The 27186-nt window shown below is 48.2% G+C and overlaps 1 pseudogene; it reads left to right on the forward strand.

The window, feature by feature from the left end:
• The first annotated feature begins 22033 nt into the window (after positions 1-22033).
• Positions 22034-22152, forward strand: LOC135903843 (5S ribosomal RNA; annotated as a pseudogene).
• The last annotated feature ends 5034 nt before the right edge of the window (positions 22153-27186 follow it).

Consider the following 27186-nt stretch of genomic DNA (forward strand, 5'->3'; position numbering starts at 1 on the left):
GTTCAGCTCTGCATAAAAACAAAGTTCAGCTATTCAAAGTCCGAAAGTTTGTTAGCGCTGGTAGAACGGCTTAAGTCGCGCATGGGCTATTTCTTGTCGCGTGCGGCACCGCTGTGATAGCGAATGCCGACTGGCACGACCTCGTAGTCGAGAGCGCCAATGCGTCCAATGATCCTGTAGGGTCCGAAATAGCGTCGCAAATAGTTTCTCGCTGAGTCCTCGTCGGCGTATTGTGGTCCAAGCCCAAACACGGTCACCGGGTTGGTACTCCACGTCGCGTCAAAGATTGTAGTGTTGACTGTCGGTCCTCTGCTGGCTCTTGATGCGCAGGCGGGCGAGCTGACAGGCTTCTTCAGCGCGCTGGAAATAGGCGGCGACGTCAACATTTTCTTAGTCGGTGACGTGCGTCAGCATGACGTCGAGAGCCGTCGTCGGGATCCTTCCGTAAACCAGCTTGAACGGCGTGATCTGTGTTGTTTCTTGCACAGCCGTGTTGTAAACAAAGGTGACATAAGGAAGCACCGCATCCCAGGTCTTGTGTTCGACGTCGACGTACATCGCTAACATTTCGGCGAGCGTCTTGTTTCGTCGTTCCGTTAGCCTATTCAACTGCAGGTGATAGGCAGCGGTCATCCGGTGACTTGTCTGGCTGTACTGCAGAATGCCTTGGGTGAGCTCTCCTGTAAAGGCCGTTCATCTGTCGGCGATGATGACTTCTTGGGCACCATGTCGCAGCAGAACGGTCTCTACAAAAAATTTCGCCACTTCGCCTACGCTGGCAGAGCTATAGTTTCAGCGAAGCGAGTGAGGTAGGCTGTTGCCACGACGATCCACTTATTTCCCGATGTTGAAGTCGGAAACGGCCGCAACAAATCCATCCCAATCTGCTGAAAAGGTCCGCAAGGAGGCTTGATCGGTTGTAATAATCCCGCTGGCCTTGTCGTTGGTGTCTTGCGCCACTGACAGTCTCGGCATATCTTGACGTAACGGGCGATGCCTGCGGTCAGACGCAGCCAGTAATACCTTTCCTGTATCTTCGACAGCGTCCGGGGGGATCCGAGGCGCCAAGTGGTCGGATCGTCATGTGGGTCACGCAGTACTTCTGGACGCCGCACTGACAGAACAACAAGAAGGCAGTTGGCGCGGACTGGTAAGAAGTTATTCACGAGTACAATAAAACTTGGTGCTGGGCTAGTTGGTGATGCATTCTTTAAAACTGATGGTAGCGCTAAAAAGGAACGGACACACGAAGGAAAGACGACACGACGACGAGGAAACGCTACTGACAACTGGTTTTATTTTTCGCAAGAATTCTATATTTAAAAGAATCACAACACATGCGCACAACCGAACTACACCAGCCTTCTTTATCGCCATATCAAAAAAACAATGTCATGCACGCGAAGCGAGATGATAAAACTCCCGAGCAGCAAGAAGTGAGCACAAGACCAATTGAAGAAAAGCCATACCGTTATCGTTTTTCAAATTTCCCCAGAAGTGTGCGCTCAGCCGAGTACAAATTAATTGAAGCATCGCTGATGCACAGACCCGCCTTTTCTTGTATGTGGAAAGCTTCCAGCAAAACTCTAGCTTTTGCACTTGCACTTCTGCCCAGAACCTTTGCTTCTTTAAACCGTGGCACGCACTCGCAAACTATCACATGTGAAACTAAATTCGCAAGTTTATCTTGTTTTGTTATGTTCTGAGAGTGTTCCCTTAAGCGGTCATTGAGGCAACGCCCCGTCTGCCCGATATAGCACTTGCCGCAGGACAGGGGAATAAGGTATACCACTCCTAGGGCACACCTGACGAAGACATCTTCATGCTGCTTTTTGCAGCCGCGCTGACCTTCACCGCAGATGCGGGGGCACAGCCTCGCCAACTTGTTTGGCGCAGAAAAAACGAGTACGTTGTTTCGAAGCGTGAACGAAGACAATCCACGCCCAAACGACCTAGGTACAACGTCGCTATTCCCTTCTAAATACTCGACGAGGCCTTTTGGCTCCGGGTCTGCTCGTTGTTGTTCAACGAAGTCTTCCGCACTTATTATTCCAAGGAAGGCGTCGTCATCCTCGTCGTCTTGCGGCGGTGGTAGAATGGGAGCGCGTGATAGGCCATCGGCATCAGAGTGTTTTCGTCCGGACTTGTAGATTACAGTGATGTCATACTCTTGCAGTATGAGGCTCCACCATGCCAGCCGTCCTAATGGGTCCTTTAAGTTAGCTAGCCAACACAACGCGTGATGGTAGCTGACGACTTTGAATGGCCTGCCATATAGGTAAGGGCGGAATATTGCTTTAGCCCAAATGATGGCGAGGTATTCCTTTTCAGTCGTAGAATAATTGCCTTCCGCTTTTGACAGTGACCGGCTAGCGTAAGCTACCGCCCGTTCGAGTCCGTCTTTCCTCTGGACTAGGACGGCGCCGAGGCAGCTGGCGTCAGTGTGGATTTCGGTATCGGCGTCCTCGTCGAAGTGCGCACCGGGGTTGACTGCATACGTCTTTTTAGTTCTTGAAATGCGTCGGCCTCCGGCGTTTCCCACTTGAACTCGACATAACATTTGGTTAGACGTGTGAGCGGTTCAGCGATGCGTGAAAATCCTTGGCAAAGCGCTTGTAGCATGCACACATGCCAAGGAATCTACGCACCACCTTCTTGTCGATGGGCTGTGGGAACTTTGCGATTGCAGCTGTCTTCTGCAGGTCAGGGCGGACTCCAGATTTTCTGATGACGTGACCTAGGAACAGAAGCTCGTCGTAAGCGAAGCGGCACTTTTCTGACTTCAGAGTGAGCCATGATGACTTGATGGTCTCTAGTACTGTCGCAGGCGGTCTAAGGTGAACGTCAAAATTTCCGCCTGAGACGACGATGTCATCCAAGTACACAAAACAGGTCTGCCACTTCAATCCTGCGTGTAGATCACGCGCTGGAATGTTGAAGGCGCCGAACACAGTCCAAATGACATAACACTGAATTCAGAGGCCGTCTGGCGTGATGAAGGCGGTCTTTTCGCGATCTCTCTCGTCAGCTTTTATTTTCCAGTAGCCAGACTTGAGGGCCATCGACGAGAAGTATTTAGCGTTGCAGAACCGATCCAATGCGTCGTCTATCCGTGGAAGGGGGTACACATCCTTCTTCGTTATCTTGTTCAGTCGACGATAATCGACGCAGAAGCGTAGGGTTCCGTCCTTTTTCTTTACCAGGACTACAGGAGAGGCCCATGGGCTTTTCGACGGCTGGATGATGTCGTCGCGCAGAATTTCCTCGACTTGTTGCCTAACAGCTTCACGCTCTCGATCGCGTCGAAACTCGGTAAGGGCTCTGGCGGAGTGGTCGAGCGCACTCTTCGGTTATTATGCGATGCTTTGCGACTGGTCTTTGTCGAATCCTCGATGACGTTGAAAAGCCGTCTTTGTATCGTCGGAGAAGAGTTCCGAGCTGTTGCTGCTTACTCATGGGGAGACGGATTTATGTTGAAGTCTGGTTCGGGAACTATGGTCGTCGAGGTAGATGCGGCAGAATCGGAGAGGACAAACGCATTGCTGATTTCCACAATTTCCTCGATGTACGCGATTGTCGTGCCTTTATTGATGCGCTTGAATTCCTGGATGAAGTTGGTTAGCATCACTTCCGCTTTCCCTCCGTAGAGTTAAGCGATCCCTCTCGCAACGCAAATTTAACGTTCCAGCAGTAGACGGTGGTCGCCCTCGATGAAGCCTTCTACTTCAGCGGGTGTTTCGGTGCCGACAGAAATAACAATGCTGGAGCGCGGCGGGATGCTCACTTGATCTTCGAGCTCACTCAAGGCGTGGTGACTACGAGAGCTCTCCGACGGTATCGCTTGATCTTCCGACAGCCTTATCGACTTCGACTTCAGGTCGATGATTGCACCGCGCTGGTTCAGGAAGTCCATGCCGAGAATGACGTCCCGTGAACACTGTTGGAGGATACCGAAGGTGGCAAGGTAAGTCCAGTCAGGAACCATTCATTCTTGCCGTGCACATTTCAGTCGGCGTTATTAGGTGTCCTCCGGCAGTCCGAATTCGAGGGCCTTCCCATGCAGTCTTACCTTTTTTCAGCGGGGCGGCAATGGGTCCCCTCATGACGGAGTAGTCGGCTCCGGTGTCCCCTAAGGCGTTGACTGCGCAGCCGTCGAGAAGCACGTCGATGTCGCTGATTCTTTGTGTTGCGTTGCAGTGTCCAATTATACAATGCAGAAAATTATCCAATGTCCTTCGCTCCAGGACATATATGCTGGGCAATCGCACACTATGTATTCCAGCGTTTCAGGCGTCTGTCAGTGTTCGCAGTCAGAGCTGTTCGACTGGCTGATGATGAGTGCGTAGCGGTGAATGAAAACAACGTACTGCCGAATCATCCTAATGATGCTTTGCTCCACATAAGTTTCGGACGCAAACAGAATTTACAGTCTGGATGTAGGCGCCCGTGGATGTTGTCGGCGTGGGTTCTGCATGCCTTTGTAAGGTCCTGCATGAGTGCCTTGATCACTGAGTTGATTTCAAGTCGCGAGTAGGCAATCCGTATTTCATCAGAGGAAGAGAATGCCGATCTTTCCTCACTGTTAGCCAATCAGACCACAGTGACCAGGCACCTGAAACGCTGATTTGGCATCGCAGAAAACCGTTCATTTATGAGGTATCTGCGTTCTCATAAAACGTAGTCTCCCGTATTGACACCACTTCCGCAGCCATAGACGTCGATCTGTGGTCCAACTGAAATCGCCGGATAATGCCAAGTTGCAGGATAACAAATGCAGCCGCTGTGGCAGATGGTGCGACCGAACCATCGGTATATACTGGTAAAGTCCCACTGTATGATGTAAAAATATTAGACAGGGTGAGTTGCTTCAAGCCAATGGAAGAAACATGAGACTTGTAACTAGTGGTCTCGGTTTCGCCCAGGGAGGTGTTGCGGAGATATTGGTGGCATGGAACCTTGCAGTTATAACGCTTGCGCGACTTGCAATTGCTTCAGAAAAATAACAGTCACGGTTATTAACAGTCAAGGTCAGGAGGCGCAGATCGATTCGCATAGCTTTACAGGACCTGTATACCTCGATTGGGCTACTCCGTGCTTCCTCTATTGTGCCCTTAGTTGACGAGCAGCGTGGCAAGCCAAGGCTTATACGCTGTGCTTGTACCTGAAGGCTCTCCAGCGTGCGCAGACAAGATGGCCCCATGTTAGCACAGGCATGCTGTAGCGTAGGAAAATGCCTGGTACACTAAGAGCAAAGTTCGTTCAGAAGGGCTCCCTCCCAGTCCAAATATAAACCGAAGAACGTGTAGGAAGTCTGTTAGTTTAGTCTTAAGAGCAGCAACATGTTTTCTGACCAAGAAAGATTGCGGTCTATTATGACATCAAGAAATATGCGGTAGGTGACTAAAGGTAGCGCCGTTCCGTCGACAACAATGGGATATTGTGACATTGATAAGCACGTGAATGCCAACATTGTACACTTAGTTGCTGAGAGCTCCGGGCCTTTACGGCACAAGTACTTCACCGTGATGGTAGCCGCGCACGTCGGAGTCTTGCACGCACTTGTGAACGTGCGACCCCAGGTGACAAGACACAAATTTCATACCCATGCGTGCTGATATGCGTTGTGTTAGGCAGCTCGTCTGCAAGACCCACCAGTATAACATTGACCAATATTTGGCTACGGACGCCACCCTGCGGAACACCCCAGCGAACGCCATGTCTACCAGTTTCGCCATACGCAGTGGACAAGAAAATGCTGTGGCCACTGAGATAACAACTGTACACCTACGCATACATCCGGCCACCAACGCAGATATATTTAAGAGCCCGAAGAATCCAATGGTGTAACACGTTGTTGTAGACGCCCTTAATGTCCAGAAATGATGCACATGCCAGGCGGCAGAGTCCTTTCTCCCATTGGACAGAGGATACGAGGTCAAACTTGTGTAACGACGAAAACACGCTTTCTGAGGATGTTCTGGCAGGCACCGCGTGTATGTTTTCTTACCTCATGTCATGTCAAGTTCATCTTTAGCTGGCAAACAGTTCAGGAACTCTGAGCTGGAATCTTGTTTTAGAAAAATATTCCGCATTAGCAGAGTGGCAGCTGTGATTGTCTTTGTGCAGCACACATTGCGATGAAATAGCTGTTCATATACCTCCCCCACATCCTATATACCAAGATAAGGAGCTTTCTTTCATTTAATGTATAAGCTCATTATCGTGAAGGTGAGCAAATATCTTCCATCTGCCTTTACATTATTGCAGCATCACTGCCAGGAACTAAATGTTTTTGTGTCGGAATGTGTCGGAATGAAATGTTTTTTGTTCTGGTTTTAGTTTCGTTCTATTGAAAAAAGTTCCATTCCGGTGCTGCTCCGGAGCGAGAAAAAAAAATAATAATCTGTGACGGCTCATAACGGTATTGGTTCGCAAACGAAAATTTTCGAAGCGAAGTAACGATAAAAACGTAGTATTTATTTTTCTCAATAAGTTCATCATGAATTCTGAGATCATGCTGACTGCCTTGACTCAAAGCACTGAGCATAATGTCCGAAGCGATAAAACTTCGGTAGCAAAGCGTTGTAGCCGCAGGAAACGAAACGATAAGTTCTTCAGCGCGCAAACCCTGGGTTTTGCTGCGATGCCGACATGCTAGTGCAACGAGCAGCAGGCTTAGATTAGTAGAACGCTTGACCGGCTCTCGCTCGCACTATCCCTGTCTGAGATACGCGCTAATGTGGACACCTGAGATACATATTAGATTGTGGGCTACAGCGCGAAGCGGGATATGGGACACAGGAAAAAACGAGGACAAGCGCCTCTGTCCCGCTTTGCGTTGGACCACACAGTCTAAAATGGAAAACCAACTAGCCCAAATCATCATCCTCCTGAAATACGAGATCGTTCCGTTACGGCACACTGATCACTGCTTTAATTATCTCGGGCGCCATGCTCCAGCTCATATATAACTCACTAGCACGCCGTTGCGATGACATGATACTACGCCAAAGATATGACATTAACAATTGCAAGGAACGTTGCCAGTAACTATTAGAGTGAAAGTACGCGGGGAAGAAAGCAAGCAGCTTCGCCCAAAGTTAAAAGCGGCAGGTTTCGTGCCACACTGACTCATTCGAGCAAGCTCGAATCAGTGCGGACAGATGTTAGTGCAGCACACACACTGCACGTCATTTCAAGCACACTTGTCGCCATTCCGCTATACTGAACAGCTCCTCAATGGTGTTCGGAAAGTTCAACGCAGATTGTCAGCGAAGGTCGGAATTGTGTATCGAAATATCAGTATAAAAATAAAAGTCACCCGTAAGAGAAAAAAGACGTTGTGGGGAAAAAAATGACGGTGATAATCGGTGAAAGCGAATAGCAGAACATTTCTTGAAAGCTATTCGCGTTAACAAAGGAGTGATTGTGAATATGGGCGTATATATGTTCGATAACACTTAGGTTGTATTTGTTGTTTCATTGCGTAAATCCGCAGAGAGAGAGAGACAGAGTAAACTTTATAAAAAAGAGCATACGAGCGCAGAGAATCAAGCCGTTAACCGCCACATAGGTAGCGCTAGTACAGGTGGCTATATATATATATCAACATCATCATCAGCAGCAGCCTGGTTACGCCCACTGCAGGGCAAAGGCCTCTCCCATACTTCTCCAACTACCCCGGTCATGTACTAATTGTGGCCATGCTGTCCCTGAAAACTTCTTAATGTCATCCGCCCACCCTAACTTCTTTCTGCCGCCACCTGCTACGCTTCTCTTCGCTTGGAATCCAGTCCGTAACCCTTAATGACCATCGGCTATTTTCCATATATATATATATATATATATATATATATATATATATATATATATATATATATATATATATATATATATATATATATATATATATATATATATATATATAAGCCGATTCGTGACATGTATGTTGTCTCCGGCGGCTCGAGAACCGGCGTGGAAAGCAGCTGCCATCCTCCTCTCCCGCAGCCGGCACAGTAGATGAGAGCGGCAGGAGCAGAGGGAGCTGTCCTTCCGGATCACACCATGCATACTCGCGGATAAATTTCTGTGGCAATTAAGGGTAAGCTACGGAGGCAAAACACGCACAAGTGAATGCGCTTCTGAAAAGAGTCCCGTGTTTTCATCCTCGTCAGTCCAAGCTGGTGAAGAGAAAACATAAACACATTATTAGCAACGGTTAAATAAGATAAAACACACCACTGAATTTAAAATTGGAGGACGCTTAAGCTTCGCCTTCAAGAGTGGAACGCGACAGCGTTCCCGTCGACCCGCCAAGGGGTGTAAGACAATGGGCTACGGCGCAGCGACTACGCGCCCCGCATCGGACGCGGTGAGCGTCAAGCAACACAGCGTTCGGCGCGACAACGAAATGTGCGCCTGAGCAAGCGACGCACGCCTGAGCCTTAGAAACAGCTCGTTTCTAAGGCAACACCGCGTTCACTAGAGGCGCTTTTGTACCGCTTTGAAGCATCGAACTCGTGGCTCAGTGGTAACGTCTCCGTCTCACACTCCGGAGACCCTGGTTCGATTCCCACCCAGCCCTTCTTGCAAGTTGTTTTTTATTCATTAAGTGCCTGCTGGGATTTATCGCTCACGGCCAACGCCGCCGACGCCGACACCGACACCCGACACCCGACGCCGACGACACCGGCTTTTCTGCTACACGAGCTCCTTAACGCTGTCGCGTTAAAAGGTTACATATTTCGCGGCTTTTCCCTTCCGCGTATGGGCAAACGCGAAACCGTCGCACGTGAAGCTGCGTCGATTCAGCGTCTGTTCCGAGCCACCAAAACCACTGTCAAACGCTGGCGGACTACTTGGCGTCGTAACACACGTGCAGCAACCACGCGTCCGTAGCTTTCCCTTCATTGCCCCGGAAAGCTGTCCGCGAGTATAGACTTACAGACAGCCCAAAGTTCCTCGCGCGGCAGCACGTGCGCCTCAAAGTGCTGTAACAGCCGGTGTTCGGCGACGAACGCGCCCCTCTTTGCGCGAGAGCACGTGACCTTTGCATCCGGGCCTTTGCGTAGGCGGTGAAAGTCGAGTGTCACCTGCTGACCACCACGAAAACAACCGCAGGAGCCAAATGAAAGCTATTCGCTTTAAAATAGAATCATGTCCTACTCGAGCCCACGCACAGCGCGCACGTACGCACATCCTCGCAGTATACCGGCTCTAAAAATACGCCGATTGTATTGAAGCAGCTGGGGTTTGGCACGATTTCAGGGCCTTCCGATAAATTTCTCAAAACAGTGAAGGCCTTAGTACTATTGCTGACGCTCTAAGGTCAAGGATCAGTAAGCCTTGAACGAACAGGCACCTCCGCGTAAATACACTGAAGAAGCTCCGCTTTCCTGAACCAAAGTGCCAAGAACGTTTCAAGACCAAATGCGCGACCGTCTCAGCGGACTCTCCGAATGGCATGCCCAAAAACCAGGAAGACCTCCGAATAAATAATAGCAATTATATGCTCCAAGTTCTCTCTACGCACCAGAGCTTATCGCTGCCTGCATATTTACACGACATTCGGTTTCCGCCTTATAGTACTATTTCTTGTTCTTGTTATTTCTTTTTTTTTTTTTTGGCACACGACTACATTCACGTCTGTGAAACGCACCGGCATGTGTACACCCTCTCCTCCCCATCCGACCAGGCCTGGCCCCGTGTTACTTGCGTCCTCTTTCGTCAAGAACGGCTCTTCGAGTACCGTAAACGGCGCGTACATCTACTACTACTACCTGAAACACTCCACTACCTTCAATAACCTCTTGACCTTACTAACCGGCGCTCGCCTCTACAATAATATTAAAGATTTTCTTACCGGTCGCTCTATACAAATTCAAATCTATGGAGAGCTTTCACCGCCATACCCTCTTAGTATTGGAGTCCCTCAAGGCTCAATCCTATCACCAACTCTCTTCGATATCGCTTTGCTCGATCTGCCTGCCGGGCTCTCTTCCATCGCACTACGCGAACACAATATTTATGCAGACGATATTACTACATGGTGTTGCAAGGGGTCCCTAGGAGAACACGAGCGCACCATCCAGTCAGGCTTAGATACCATTCACGAATACGTTAACGATATTGGGCGTGTTAAGCGTGTTGCAGTGTTTTCCAACAAAATCCGAATACACAGTAGTAACTAATCAAATAGGCCGCCGCGTGGAAGAGCAGCGCCAAAGCATCAGTCTCCATATCGAAGACACCCAAATACCGCGCCGATCTAACATCAAGATACTGGGCGTCCTCCTTCAGGATGACGGTAGAGCCGAAGTATGGTTGGAAAAAAGAATCCGACAACTAAACCAGATTTACCACATGCTATCCAGAGCAACACGTAAACACAGAGGACTAAAGGAGCAAGAACTTCGAAGAATTATTGAGGCGCTTGTCTACACCCGTGTGCTCTACCAACTTCCATATCAATCTCTCACCAATACCCAACACTCCAAATTAGAAACGGCGCTTCGAAAATATACCAGATTAGTATAGGAGTACCTCGGTTTGCCGCAAACAAACTTGTGGCCGCCGCTGGGCTTTTCAACACACTTGACAAACGCATTACAATTTGCAGACAAGCGCAAATTCAAAGGCTTCAAACATTCCCACAAGGGCGCAAACTGCTCGAACATCAAGAATACCAGACAGGTGCCCTACCCCCTTCTCCACCGCTGTATTCACCACCATGGGACTCACTACTCAGATTCACAGTCCTACCCATACCAAAACATATGCAGCCACATAAACATGAAGCTCGGCGCTCCCAGTTAGTCAAATGAGTAAATAGGAAAAACCAACTGCCAGACACTACGTATTGTTATACAGACACTAGTCACACGAAGGGTAGATGTCTAATTGCAATAGTCGGCCCTGGCTACGAGCATGTAAACGCGCGCATAGGAGTCCCCGACCCATCCGATGCGGAGACTCTTATACTCGAAGCAGTCACCCGGCCTCGTAATCCTACCCAACGCATCTTTATTCGCGCCGATAGCCAAGATGCATGCCGCATGTTTCGCGACGACTTGCTACCTGAGCATATACACAGCCTACTTCAATCTCACTTGGATGCACACCCTTCGCTCTGTGTTACCTTGAAGTGGATACATGGGCACCAAGGCATGAGGGGGGGTGGGGGAACTCCCGAGCTCACCCGCGTAGCTAGTTTTCCGGGTCCCCCGTGCCTATGGCCATCCGAATTTAACCCAAGGGCACGAATTTACCACAGAAAGACTTTGCACAAGGAGCGCACATCACTTTTAAGGGATATTCGCGCCAATGCCGTCGCCTTTATTACTCCTCCTGCTAACCTCTCGCGAGAAGACAGCGCTATTCTCCGAAGACTTCAAACAAACTCAATAGTGACTCCTCTTTTCCGTCACTATATTCAAGGCCTACCTGGGCCACCAAAATGCCCGAACTGCATGGAATATCCGTCTCTAGAGCATTGCCTATGGCATTGCCCTCACACTCAACCCAAACTGCTGTCAGACTTGTGCAACATTCCCACTAATATCCAGTTACGGTCATGGACGGACTGGCGCACTCCACCACTCCATGCAACTAACAATTTTCTGCCGGTGCTTATCCAGCACGTCAGAGACGTGTTGGATGAGGACTGGTAGCTGACCGACCAGAGGTGAGCGCCAGACGCTGGCGTTAAAAATAAAAGTTTTTTTCTCTCCCTCTCTCCCTGTGCACTACTGCTACAGATATCTTATTTTTAGTCATACTTGAACGCTTGCTGTCGGAGTTGATTAATTTTGCTGACTTCTCACCGCGACTTCATTATTTCTTAACATCAAGGTTCTTCAGCTAGTGCTACATGCGTATGTTCATTTAGAAGTCATGTTTCAACAAAGTCGGGCACATCCTACAAGGCTGAGCCTCACTGCACAATAACAACTCACTCATCTACTCCCTCAACCACTGACGCTTCCCGGACTTCACTTGATAACAACTATTAAATGAACTTCATTCATTTTTTCCTGGCTCCTGTTGCTGGCATCGTCATCGTAAGGTTTCGTTCGCAGCAGTCGCCAGCAAATACTTCTATTCGCACCCTGAACCGTATACGATGCGCTGCACTTGCAATCAATTGCAATCACTTGCAGTCAGACACTGCAGGGATAATTTCACTTTTTACGTGCTGTAACTTTCGGCTGGGCGCCTCACTGCAGCGAAGGTCATCTTGATTGATGACGTAAGCAATAAATGTGGACTGACAGTGATATAACCGAGAGTGCTCGACAGAGACTGGGGCTCCAGGATTAGATCTAGGCTCAGCAGCATGTGAAGTATTGTTGCCATGGTCACCATCACCGTCACACATTCGTCATCAATGTTGCGCCAGCGTCTTCGCAGCCATCGTTATCTTAAATATAGTCGCTGATGCCGTTGCTACCGTTAATATCATTATCATCATTGTCATCGCTGTCACCGGGTGAGCTGTCCTGGGCGGCACTAAAGTGTTTTCCTTGAAGAGTGACCCATGCAATTTCTCTCTCTTTTTTTTTTCGCCATCTTGTTGTCATCAGTGATTCCGCAACACACACCATTTGCCGCACAGAGGACTGTGGGCTTTTGTATTCAGTCTTTTTTTTTAGCTGCTTATCTGAAAAAAAAGAAAGCGTCGATGAATTCAAGCGTACCGCTACCCTGTCTACAAATGGTGCCAACGCCCTATTACGATACTGTTGGATCCCATTCATGTGCAAAGCTCTTTTCACACATGCGGGAGATGGAGACGTGTTATGTAAATTCACATTGACAGAGTTGTGCCGACCTTGAGGCAAGAGGTCCGTCGCCATTTGTCCATTATTTCTCGCACTCTGGTGGGCGGCTTACTCCGACGCATGCTGTGAATGAAAGGAGAAAATGAATCTAAACAGAAATTCACTTCAATGACTCGCAGGGCCCAATAGAAAAGAAAAGAGCGGATTACTGGCGTTGCTCGGAGGACTCTTTCAGAATACGAACGAGCAGCTTGTTTCATGTCCGCTTCGAAGAAGAGATCCACCCGCTGCGCCGTGCAACACCGAGAGAGAGAAAAAGACGATAATGCGAGTCGCATTCGTGCGATCGTGTTCATCCACACACCCTCCATTCTGTACTGCGCAGTGGAAAATAAAGCTTGAAAAAAAAAAGGTTCGTGGGTCGACGGGGGAAGGAATCTGTAATCTCCTACATCGGTCCCAAGGTCCAAGACTGTCGAGCCGCCGAGCAAAATTGAGAAAATAAGAGCGTCGCGCCAAGGGGAGCAGGGAATGCAGCGCGCAAGATACGGCGGCTGGAAAGTGTCAAAGAACAAGACGAAGAGAAGAAAGGCATCGCTCCGCCCCTCTTGGTGGCCCCTCTACGCCGCTCACGTAGCGCTGCGCGCCTCAAGTTCTCGGCAGCACGCGCTTGCAGTGAGCGTATACACCGGAGCCCGTTAGAGGTAGCTTACCACGACGCTAACTGTGCCTTGTATGCGTCACTCGTATTAGACTGTTCTCTTTGCCGCGACTATTTGATTCGTCCCTGCTGTTTGATTAGTTTACGATTTGAAGTTGTCGAATATTCCTTTTTCTCGCTACGTGAAGACTGTTCCGGATGGTTCTGCTGCAGTACAGCTGCGGTCGATGCGCGGAAGGACAAGTTTTTGAGCGAACGCACGGGGCAGATAGCCCCTGCCTAATAATTTTCGGTCGTTCAGAAAATAACGTCTCGCTCTTAGGCAGCCGATAAACGAATTTGTTCCGATTTATTAGTTGGCCAATATCGCCATGTTTGCATCTCCGTAAAACAATGCGCGGTGGTTTAGTATCGCACTGTCCTCTTTCAGCGAACACAAAGTGACCTGGCAAGATGGCATTTCCTTGTTTCATATTAGTTTCATGGTGCTCCAGATAACCCAAAGCAGTTGTTAATCATTTAGAGGTTTCTTAGTTGTCCGGACGTGTAATTGCGAACGGCATTACATTCAAGTATAGTTCCATAAAAGTCTGATTTATTTTATTATTCTTTATTTAAAGGACTCCGCGCAAACTTCAATATTCACGTTAATTGGAAATTCGATTCGATATTCTCTCCTCGCTTTTATCAAATATTCGTATTCAATTCGATTTGTAAATTTCCCTCTTCGAACGCCCCGACTATTTATGAATAGCCATTAACAAGTAATCAAACGGGACAAATGGGTGACAGGAGAATCGAGGCCTGAATTGATCGACTGTGGGAAAAGGGAAACATCAGCCTTGATCCTTTAGCCAGGACAAAACGTTTTAACACGGGAACTTGTCTTCCTCGGGGAAGCAATAGTCCGGTTTTGAGCCGCAGGCTACAGGTAACAATGCCGCCAACCGCAGCTAAGCCTCGCAACTAGACCAAACTGCCGGTATTAACGATTTTTCTGTGTTAGGCATAATTAGATACAAGCGTGGTGATGGCTAGTGCTGCAGTCGTATTCTAAAGGGCCAGGCAAGTAGTTTTTGACGTCACTTTTTATACGACGAGACATGGTCTCCTTGTGTATCTTCAAATAACAAGATGGATAGACTTGTTCAAACGAATAAGACGGCCCGCCCCGTTTTGTTGCTATGCTGTTTCTCAGCATTAAGTAAAAGGTTTACCCTTGCGCCAAACTATATGCAGACGAAACGAAAGCGAACGCAATTAGGTGCACACTCTTTCCCGAATTATTTCAGCTCGTTATTTATTATGCAACACCTTCCCGGTATTTCACACAGTTCACTTATATATACGTGTAAAATACTGGTGTTGCTAAGCAACTAATGTCCATGCAGAGTCCACCGAACGATGCGACCGCGTACACCTCTTTTCTTTAGCAATGTGCTGTCAAATTTATTGTTTACAGGATTCCGAATTTGGCTTCATGGTCATATATACAGATAGATCTAGAGATGCGCTTTAGAAGCAGCCATGCAAAAGCGCAAACCTGCTTTCGCATTCCCTTGCCGCACATAACTACCACAACTGTGCAGCGCAGGTACAAGATACCGAGTATTACCATGCAGCGTGAGTACTTCTCGCCCCGTGCACGAAGGTCGTTTTCTTCGCGCAATCTACGCTTTTCCAATTGTTCATATCGAAAAACTAAACATGCTACCACAGCTCCTCCTTATTCATTCAGTACAGAGTGCACGATAAGCAGCTGAACTATGGCGGAACGCACGGTCGTTGCGTCGTCGACAGCGGAGTTTTTCGAATCTATGTATACGCGATGGTCTCGCCGTGAAGTCAACGGTACGCGTAAGCCTGCCTCGAGCGCTTGGCTAATACCTCTTGGCTAACGCTTCCAATTCACGTCGTCGGCGCTGGGCGTTAGAGTCGATGCAGTACGTGCCCGCCTTGTCGACCGGAGATACGAGGGGGGTCGGGGGGAGGGGGGGGGGGGGGGTTGCAGGCAGTTGTACGGAGCGGCAAGCAAAGCCCCGGGATGACCGCGCCTGCGAAACCATAGCGTAACTAGCTCGAGCAGCATTTGCGCAGATGCTGGACAGAGAACTCTTGCGAGAAAAGCACTGCAGAGAATTTAAAGGCAAAGTTGATGACCTAACAGCGAAACGAGCCCGTGAAAGACGAAAGGAAAATGCTACGTAAGTGTACGGCTGTCAGCGCTAAAGGGCGTTTGGAAAAGAAACAACGAATAGTGTACTAAGACAGTGAGACAGGGAACAGCAATGACATGGAGGTTAGTCAGACAGACGTTCGATTCGCTACCCTGCAAGGGAGAAGGGCACGGAGGTATAAAAGAGGAAAATGCAAGTAAAGGAATCGTTCACGTGCAGGTAAAAGACTGAGCGTGTATTTAATACGCTGTATAGTCTACGGATCGTATACTAGTCTTCAAACATTCATGTCATTGCTCAAATAATGTTCCAAAATGACTTCTTGGGCACGTTGGTGCTTAGATTTCCTAGGTATACGCTGTGGCGCAAAATACATTTCCTGAAAAGGGACAGAAGAAAGGAAGACGCTTTGGCGCTTCACTGTCTTCCTTTCTTCTGTCCCTTTTCAAGAAATGTATTTTGCGCCACAACGTATAGCCCAAATAATGTCCCTGGCAGGGTTGGGCAATTAATCGTTTAACCTTCTAATTAATCGGTCAACCTTTTAACCGCGATTACTTTCTTGATTGCGATTAACTGGTTCATCTCAGACGGCTAGCTTATCCATGTGCGACCATACGTGAAGAGGCAACCATCAACCTTTTTTCAGAGTTGCAAAGCACATGATAAATAACTACGGCAGAAACTATCCTCGATGATCATCATAGTCAACGCTAGGCATTCCTCCCCTACATGTGGCGCAATGCCCGAACGAACTCACGCCCTCCAGGGGAAACGCTCACTCGAGGACTGCCACATGCGCGGGCCGCGACACGTATACACGATCGGAACCAGAGGCGGTCGCACAATCTACACACCGCCACACCAAATTCGTCTTCGGCAATGTGTTTCGGAAAGTGCGCGTCCGTATCCCGCAAGAGGCGGTCCTCCGATCGGCGCCGCTTGGTCTCGACGGCCTGTTCAGCGGCCGTTCGGTTGGAGCATCGGTCCTTCGGCCGCGCGTCGCTTCTCTTCTCCATCGCGCTCCATGGCCCTTCGCTTAGCCTCCTGCCTCGCCGCTTCGGTACGCATCGCATAGTACATCTGTAGTCTCTGCAAAATATTTGCATTCTTTACGCTCCTCTACCGCTTGATACCTTCGAGCGTTCATGGTTAATTGTTGTATCTGCAAGTAGAGAGCTACGCGCCACATAGCGCACCTGGCGCAACCTAGTCATGTCTGTTTGTGGCGCGCACAGTCGTAATGGCTAGGTAAGAGGCGGCGTGCGAGCGCGCGCATGTGCGTAGAGCAAGGCGGGGCCGAGCTAATAGAGAGTTTTAGAATAGGGGCCCCAACCTTTTGGGCCCCAGAGAAATAGCGTCGAAGCCACTGTGCATGCGCGAGACGCAAACTGCGTTTGGGTTTTGCGTTGGAAACGCTATTTCACCGATTTAGCGGGAGCCCAAATAGCGGTCCCAAAAGCTTTGCGTCAAGAAACATGGCGGCACCCATCGAAGCGACGGCTCTAACCTAGCAACAAACTGGGTTTGATTCGCGGTAACGGGCGAAGTTCGCAAGCTAGGAGAAGTGACTGCGGTTATCGCTTTCTCTCAACTAGCGTGTGTTATGAAGATTGATTCATTAGACGGCGCCGATTCCGAATTCGAGTGTGGATTTTACGGCTCGTAGGCCTAACACGGCTAAGCTTGGCTGGCGAAGGCACGTAAAGTTCGGTTTGTTGCTGAAAACTAAGCGCAACTAATTGTTTGCTGCTTGAAGAATAACCTATAAATTGTAATTAAACGCGAATACACGCAAGTCAAACTTACTATTCCTATCATAAAATGGTATATTTTATTTATTTATTTCTAATAGCTTTTCTTAGACGCCGTAGTGGCGCTGTCAGCGCAAGACGCTATCCGCAAACGCAATGCCCTATTCTAAAACTCTTCACTCCTGCGTGCCCCAACGCCAACACCCGCAAAGCTCTTTGAGGCCCCAAAATATCGGGGCCCCTATTCTAAAACTCTCTAATAGCGGCCAGGGAGCGGGCGCACGGGGTGCGCGCGCATCGGCGACAAACTCTGTGACCTTGGACGGCCTCGCGTTTGGCCTTGGCTCCAACTAGGCAGAGAAATGATTCGCATCTAAAAAAGATTGTACGTCGATTCGGGACATGCAGTATGTCATTACGAGCACGCCAAACCACATTTATGCAGACGCTCGTACATTTGTTCGCATCTGCCACCGTCTTACATTGCGCGAGACAGCTGGAAGCCACTCGATGAAATTTGGTCCCTCCTTTATAACCAGTCTAGCTTACGGTGAGTAAATGTGCTATAGGGTGAGACCCAGCTCCGTTATTCGGGCAACGTTGTGAGTGGCAGACAGCAATTCGCTGAACAATTTCCACCAGCGCATTTCTCCGTACGCCATCTAGAGAGTTCAAGGACTCTATACTAAAGTAACGAAAGTCTCAATGGACAGGCAGAGTTACTTTGTGCGAAGCTCTTCAGTCACCCTGCGCCCAGCCGCGTGTTACAAAGAAGAGACGAAAACACGTGCCGGGCTCTGAAGCCATTCAGCTTTCATGCTGGCCTGGAGCCATTCTTGGCATTTTGGTTGCTGGGCCGTCCACATATAGTCTTAGTGGCACGCTGCTTCAATGGCAACTGACGTGGGTGCACGCCTTGAGCTTCCGCTCGCATCTCCGAACGTGTAGAGGGAGTGAACGGAAGCCCGTGATGCACTCAAAGGGCAGGGAAACATGGTTCTAGAGAACGCCAGCCTCTCCTCGCTTGTAAGAATGCTCGATGAAACAAGGCAGCGCAAAAGGAAACAGGACTACAAGAATGACAAAGATTATCAACAAGCTCGCATTGATTCTTTCAACTCTTTTCATCTCATCTCTTTTCTTTTTTTTACACCCTCTAAGGGCAGCTTTTAAAGCCAAGCTACCATTGAGCTTTCCTTTCTTGATTTTTTTTCTCACTTTTTGTGTAAGCAACATTTCGCACGGCCTGCCTGCATTTCTCCTAAAGCCTGCCGCAACTTTATGCGTCGAAAGACGAGCTTCTTTGCTTGTAACCTGAACAACAATTTCTTCGGTCAAAGAAGTCCGCCAGCACCAGCTCCGGTTTCAGTCCTTGTGCTGCTTGACAAAGGGCATGCGAATAGATTGGCGTACCTTTATTCTGTCTGTCGGTGGTATCAAAGAAGAGTTGCAGTTGCTCTAAAGCATACCCTAAAGAGGATTAAGGTGAAAGCCTGTGCGCTCATTAATTAAATTACTTGACATTCTCCTTCAAATACGTTACTTCTTTTTCCTCTCACCAAATGTCGTGGGATGGAGTGCCTTAACTCTGTCTTAATTAACAGCGCCCTAATAAACTTCGCCATAATTAACACCAAAGTGGTGGGTACGACTCCCACCGATAGTTGCGGGTTCGACCATCAATGGCGGCACCTTCAATTTTGATGCCATTGAATTTTGGCCCCACGGAAGCTCAAGGGTTTGACTGCCACTAAAGGTCGTGGGTTCGAGTGCATTAATTAAATCTATCTTAATTCCCTGTGCCTTGGCATCCCCTTAATTAACACCAAAAGTCGTGGGTTCAAAACCCACCAAAGGTCGTGGTTTCGAGTGGCTTAATTAACCATATCCTAATTAACTGTACCCTAATTAACTTCGCCATAATTAACACCAAAGGTCGCGGGTTCGACTCCCGCCACTGGTCGTGTGTTGGACCATCAACGGTGGCACCCTCAATTTTGGTACCATTGAATTTTGGCCCCACCAAAGGTCGAGGGTCCGACTCCCACCAAAAGTCGTGGGTTCCAGTCTCAATAGTGGTTGCGAGTGGCACCACCAATTTCGGTGCCATTGAATTTCGGTGCCACGACACAGGACGGTCAATTTTTAGATAACGCCGGACAAGGGATTTTTCGACCTATGAGCTACTAAAGGATTTCGCCTTAAAGGGACTGACGACTGGCCAGAACATGTTATGAGACGTTGATGTAAATGAAATTACCATGATTTATAGTGATAGAATCCAGCACGCTGTTCGCGATTTAAGTAGGAATTGTAATATTAAATTGGCAAAGAAAGTCTCAAAAAGTGGTGAGATCTAGCGGTGAAATCTTGGTACTTCTAATGCATTCTATGAGATTACTCTACGTAATTCGACTGGTGTTAAGGTCAGCATAATTATTGCTTAAAATCGCAGTTGGCATATTATTAGACACTAGCGTGTTATTCTACGCTTCGGAAACAAAAACGCACACGTGGATACGGTAACATGCTAAACTCCGTGTCACGTGTAAAGGCATTCGATCCGATTGATTAGGTTCTGACTGGTTAAATACTCAAGCTGTTGGGCGGGAAACGCCAAGACGTACTTGTGAAACGTCTTTATTCCATCCGGCCTACAGGCCGCGTCGCAGCAACGAAGAAAACTCTCACCTCACATCACACATGTCACCTCACATCGCACATACGCAGAACAAACACTCAAGTCCACCAGTCACAGTCGCCGCGCAGTCTTGCGCCATGTTTGATGCAACACCGCAGCGCGTCCGATGCAACGCTGCCAAGCGTTCGACGTAACAGAAACAACGAAACTACGTAGCTATTATCGCAGAAATAATTTAACACTTCGGAAAACATGAATCGCGGGAACATAGTCTTCATAAACAGAATCATACTTTCTCACAGTTACGGCCACACTAGTCGTCTGCCTCTCACCAATGCGGTCCGCCATGGTTGCTCAGTGGCTATGGTGTTGGGCTGCTGAGCACGAGGTTGCGGGATCGAATCCCGGCCACGGCGGCCGCATTTCGATGGGGGCGAAAACACTCGTGTGCTTAGATTTAGGTGCACGTTAAAGAACCCCAGGTGGTTGAAATTTCCGGAGTCCTCCACTACGGCGTGCCTCATAATCAGAAAGTGGTTTTAGCACGTAAAACTCCATAATTTAATTTTTTTTCTCACCAATGCCCATGTATAATGACTATCGCGCTCCCCTGTCATCATTTTCAGCATGCTTCCAGTGAACTACTATACTACATTCTCATGGCATATAGAAAAATTCTGGTACAAAATGTTTCCACGGCGTTTCCAGCGTTATCACTTCATGATTGTAAACTCTGACCGGTGAGCTTTCCATTGCACTAAAGAAATGGGTACCATGACAATTGGTTGTCAGTCCCTTTAATGATGATAGTCATCTCGACGCTCAGTTGTCTCGGGCATTAACCTGCCATTTCCAGAAAAAAATTCACCGACGATTGTGATGCTCCCTAATCCGAATTTTGAGCGCGGCTGTTTAGGTGGTTTAAATTCGCGATATACTGTGGCAAAGAATTTGATTCTGAACGACATAGTGGTCTCGGCGGCGGCACTGAGCCTTTGCTCGGGTAGCTCGTTTATCAGCAGCGGCAGACGAAGTATCTCTACCGGTTGCGTCGTTCGCTGTTCAGAAAGAAAGCGTGAACATAGGAATGGGTGGCTCGCGTGGAGCGCATTCTCTCACGGCGGCGGCGCCGCAGGCGAAGTAGCGCATGCGCAGTGGGTCTGAAACCCATGCCAGCGCTTTGTTGACGCGTTCGCCGCATACCGGGTCGCCGCCTGCAACTCCAGTTTCCCCTTCACCCTTTCGCCATACCGTCCTCCGCTTTCTGTCTCATGATTCCGATGCACCCTCTTTCCACTTTCCTCCTCGCGTCTCTTCCCTCTTGCCGCTTTTTTCATCCACCGCTGCGCGCCGCGTTCGCTCTCATCTTTCGCTGTGCTCGTTCACTCGGTTACGCCGAGGAACGACGCCGAGGCACGCCGACACTCGCCGCAGGAACAGGCGCCCAAGAGCTGTGCTGTAAATGTCCCGTCAGCTTCAACTCTTCACTTATCCTCCAGAACGAAAGCGACAAGCACCGCAAATACCTCAGATGGTAGGCATTGGAATTTCCTCTGGTGAAGTTCGAAACCGGCTTTAGTATTTTTTTCGCGGTTTCTTCCGCTCCAAACTCTTGGTTCTTTTTGGAAGCAGATTCGAAATGGGACTTTAGGGTAGGACGTTCTAGGGGTGGTGGGGCCAGTGAAGCTTCCGTAACGTAGCTTTTCCCCCACTATTCTTACCAGTGCGTGTGCAATTTTAGGATGCACCGATGTGGTAAAATACACTTCAAACATCATTCATCAAAGTTGACAAGTACTGGTGAAACAAAAGTACGCCTCTTCCATGGTTGTGACGCGGTTTATTGTTTTTTGTACAAAAATTTAAAAAAGGGACAAACACAAGACGCAAGGCGTAAGCAAAGAGAGGCGGCGACATCAGAAGGTCTTCTGAAGGCGTTTGACCCAGTAGCAACAGATGTGAGAATGAGTACCTGCTGGTATTGCGACCAGCGTCCGTCACGTTACCATGTGTTTTTGAACGCCATCGGCCATACCATGCTGAATATGGCGGCTCTCATCTGATCCCCAAAGCTAAGCAGCATTGTGTTCGGTCAGTACTTGGGAGGGAGACCACCTGGGAACGCCGAGTGCTGATGGCGACCTTTTTTTACCCGCCGTGGTTGCTTAGTGGCTATTGTGTTGGGCTGCTGAGCACAAGGTCGCGGAATTGAATCCCGACCGCGACGGCCGCGTTTCGATGGGGGCGAAATGCGAAGGCACCCGTTTAAGAACGTGCACGTTAAAGAACCCCAGGTGGTCCAAATTGCTTGAGTCCCCCATCACGGCGTGCCTCATAACCAGAAAGTGGTTTGCATGGGCACGTAAAACCCCAGAATTTTTTTTAGTGCTTGAATGCGCTTGACCTAGCACCAGTGTAGTTACGAGGACGATTACTTGATGCTGTCATTATCAGTATCCTTCCTGTCGCCGTGAGTTTATGAGGACGTATAACCCAGTACTGTAGGACTGCCCAGCTTACTAAAAGCAGAAGAAAGCGCTCGTCTCTCTGCCAACTTGGGAGCAGTTCCGTATGGCAGGTCCCGTGGTTCCAATACACTGACATACTTCTCAATTAGGCACGACTACGTGCCACGTCAGTGCAAAGGAAACGTGTAGGCTTCGCTAGAAGAAAACAGAAACAGGCCCTCGTCAAATATGTCAAGACGCGTGAACTCATAAAGACCAAGGAGGACCATAATGCAATAATACTATTAGTAAACTCTCAATCTTTGGTGTTACCGTTGGCATAAATCTGTTTATACAACACATTCTATAAGTCACGGTTACATTGTCTGCATGAAACGAGCCTGCATGCTTATATTTAATTTCATACTGAAGCTATGCCGCGTGGCAACCCAAGCGAATAAAGAAAAGAAAGACAGAGAGACTAACCTATAGCAACAAGTACCAGCAATCTCATGTAGGAAAGATAAGGAAAAAACGTCATTACTGTGCATCTTCCAGACGTGAAAATTCGCCCCTTTCTTTTTTTTTTTTTTTTGCGCGTTCAAAGTGTAAAGTAGTACTGCTGTGCGGCGCTAGCGAAAGTTGTGGATTCACTTTTACAATAGGAACAAACGTACATGTACTTATCAAACAGCCACGTAAATCAATTCGCACATATTTGTCGCGTTCACACCAGAAACTTACTTTCTTGGGATGAAGACAACATTCTATTTAACGCGTTTATACAAAGAAATATGTCAAACTGCAAAGAAACAGCCCGTTACAACAAAAAAAGCATACAATGCTTCCCATAGCACAAGACACATGTTATCCGAGCTGACACTAAATGTTGGATATTTTAGTATGAAACAACGGCAAGTATTGCCATTAAATTCGTGAATCACGTTAGCCCACAACTGCGCAAACGAACAACGGTATACGAATGGTGGCTGCATATACGCCAGGGTAAGACAATCGCTGTCATGACTAGCGCACAAAGTTTGCCTTAAGTTACATAAACCGGGTCCCGGTTTAGGTACTCGATGTTATAATTAAGAAAATTTATATCAACCACTGCGCCTTTCCCGGACGCCGCAAGTAAAAGCCAAATAGCACAGCGATGCAATATTTGCGAGAGCGAGCAAGCGAAGTTTGAGTTAACTACTTCCGCGTTTCAGGTAGCCACGTAAGGCTCTGAATATATGCGCGCACACACACACATACTTGTCCTGTCTTGCTGGCAAAGTGGTTCCTCCTTTCTTCAGGCCTGGTTTTCTAGCTGCCGACCCATATCGTGCTTTTGCTTATCATGTGATGCCGTTCGTTCGCCATTCTACGTCCTATAAATTTTACCAAAGATGAGCCAGGGGACGTCTTCTACACACAAAGCACCTGAGAGCCCACAATTGAGAAACCGGTCCGTTTACTCTTGCATGTAATCGCAGCGATGAACGCATGATAAACATAGGACTAAGCATAAGCCCATCTGCACGAGTTCAATTCTTGCTGGGTCTTATGGCAACATTTCTTCAAAAATTAAGAGGCGAGAAAAGGAGTAAACTACGCAGGTAAAGCTGGGAGTAACTGGCTTGTCGCACTTTTGAAAGGACCCCAGCACTTCTGATAAATATATCAGTGAAGCTGAGGGAGAACTTCCGGAAGCTTTCTGCATGCATAATCGTCGACAGCAGGAAGCATGCGTGAGTGAGCGTTCAATGTGAATTTAGATGCAGCATGTTAAATTTCCGGAGGCGGAATGATCGACTGTTGGTAGTGCGTTTACTTATATGTTTAATAAGTATCGTTATGATACTTCAGAGCAACATTTTTATATGTTTCCAACCGTTACGTTTCGAGTACACGCATCTTCATATCTTCACTGCTTTCTTATTAGTCCTTACACGGTATACATACCTTCACCATTTGTAGAATAATGTAAGTGCGCGCTTCACCCTTGTTCGCGCATCTGCCTTATTGTTTTCTGTGTGTTCCGTATCCAAGGAGCTAGCATTTCCAATTGTAGGAATGTACGTAGGTCTGCCTGTACGAATTCCCAACTTGACAAACATTACTTTACGCAAGTTTAAGCTTAAAAACTATAATACAGTTCAAACGTGTCTTTCTATGTCCTATTTCTGTTTATTACCAGCCATATCTTTCCTTCACTTCATTCGCAGTGCCCTATTTCGCCTTCGCAACACTTCTTTTTTTTCCTCCACAGCGCACCCAAACCTAAGGATTCGGTGGGATGCGTAGCGAGAAATGTATTCGCATTTTCTCGATACGAATTCGAGCATTCTGCGCGGTGATAAGTGCCTCTCTTATGACTATAATTTCCTGTCAGCTGTGAAAGTCAGGGTGTTTCACCTTCCTTCAACTGGAACCAAACCTTGCTCCGAATTCGGCATAAGACCACGCTTGTCTGTTGCACTATTACTGACTGACTGACGAACAAACTTTACTGACCTGAGTACGTCACGTCCTGAAATCAGCATTAATGCATTAAAGAGCTCTAGAAAGAGAGAGAGAGAGCCAAGGCAAACACAGAAAAGGCGGGATGCTGATCCGCTACCCTTCAAGGAGGAAAAGTGGTATAGGATAGAAACAACGAACAGAGGACAGAGTGAACACAGCACGCACACAACATTACGGACATTAAGACTTACACAGAAAGAACACTTCAAGCGATGTTGCGCTAGATCCACAATACGAAGCAATATTTAAAAAAAATTTTACAACGTTTCACTAGCAGTTCTTTTCCGGCTATGCAAAGTGCGATACACATGTGCAGATGTGTGCCTATCGCTAGCGCTTTTCTCTCGTCTTTTTAATACCTAGTCTGGCGGAATACAAGAATACTTCGAACTGCAACGGTGATTTTCAGCAACCATATAGCAACATTATCTCAGCGACAGGATAGTGAAGAAAGATGCAGGGGCCGCAAACCCTGCTCAAAGCAGCCGTATATAGCTGGCCAGTCGACAACGACAATGACGGCAGAGCACGCTTTATATCCAATAAGCGCGGTAACCACTACTACAATCGCTAGAGTTCTAAATACGGCACGACGGGTTGGGCTTCCACGTTGCCGACTCGATATAAAATCCTGGGTGCGGACGTCTTCCGTCAAACAAACATGATGGTCATACATTTAACAGCAGCCGCAAGAAAGTTGGCTGGAATTCCCTCGAGGGCTAACGCCGCATAAATGTGATTAGGCATGCAAGTGCCGATCAGAGAGACTACGAAAGGAAACTTCTAATAGAAAAAGCGCGTCCTCGACGCGCTTCCTAGCAACTGGGCTTTCGCACTGCACAGTCGTCGGCAATGGTCCAGAACTGCCACCGGCAGTGGCCGTGCGAGCGCGACGTTCCGCGCAGCCTGCAATTGCGCTCACGCCCCAACCGCGCCGGACACCCCGACAGTGTGGAGAGAAAGAAACAAAGAAGTAAATCGCGGCAAGCGTACGAAAAGACGCTACGAAAAGAAAAAGCGTACGAAAACGGTGGGACACGGACTGGTGCTTTTTGTTCCTAGGCGCGGTGTAATCTAGTTTCTTTGACAAGCGTCGTCGCCACGGCGCCGTTCCAGGAGAGAAAGCGACGGGCAACAAACGGACCACCTTGTCCCGCTGAGAGAAGTCCGACAGGCGCCAACACAGGGCGAATAGGAAGCCGCTCTCGGCCCTCCGCCGAGTAAGGAAAGCTGCTTCCTCGCGGAGTGCACGGTGCGCGCGCTCTCAATCCGATCGGAATGTGATCGTCAGCACGAGACTGGAGGTGAGTGGAACGCGCAGACCCCTGCTAAGCATCGGCTCGGTAGGCAGCACCGTCTTATGGGCTTTAGGCGACTACTGAGGACAATTTTCTCACTTGTTGCGAGTTGTCGCGCATAGCTAGCGGTAGCAGGGACATCGCACGTGCTTGGAAGAAGGCGGGAAAGGATGGATGGCGGAAAGCGGTTAAGCTGGCTTCCGCAATCTAATCTAGAGGAAGGGGCGATCGCCTTTCACTTCTGACCCCCGGCCAAGCAGGTCTTTCGACATTAAGACACCGAACGCAACTAGTCAGTGCGGTTAGCGATACTCGGCGCAAACAGTTAGCGATGACGCGTAAAGGCTCACTACCTGTTAGGGATACTTTACAACTCCATCATAAGCATGGATGGATTGGTGTATTAATGGGTGGACGGCTTCATGGATGGTTAGATGAGTTATTGCAAATACAGATGGCCTTTAGGTTTGGAGGTGCCGGTGAATATTGCTCCGCCTAAACTACAGCCCCAAAGCAACAATAACCTTGTTGGAAATCATCGGCTATCGTTCGAGGCACCTTGTTCATCCGGCGAAGAAATCAAGCCTCCTTCTCCATGCACCTGCCCACTAGTACTTGCTTTTTTCTTCGCACATTCGTTCATGCTAGACCGGAACAAACATTCCATTCAATGTTCATAACCTTATTGGGGGCATCTCCAGACCAAGGCAAAAAAAAATAATTAGATATTTTTTTTCTAATTAATGATGATGACTTTCTCGAAATTAGTGTGTGTCTTCTTTTATGTTGTAATTGTTCCTAAACGTCTTTCGCATTATTTTTCACACTATTGCTTTAAATTATTTCGTGCGGTAGCGAGTCAATGATAGGGAATATGAAAAGAGAAAACAGGTCACGATTTTCTAAAACGGTGTC

This window comes from Dermacentor albipictus, chromosome 4 (genome assembly GCF_038994185.2).
Source record: "Dermacentor albipictus isolate Rhodes 1998 colony chromosome 4, USDA_Dalb.pri_finalv2, whole genome shotgun sequence".
Taxonomy (NCBI): Eukaryota; Metazoa; Arthropoda; class Arachnida; order Ixodida; family Ixodidae; genus Dermacentor; species Dermacentor albipictus.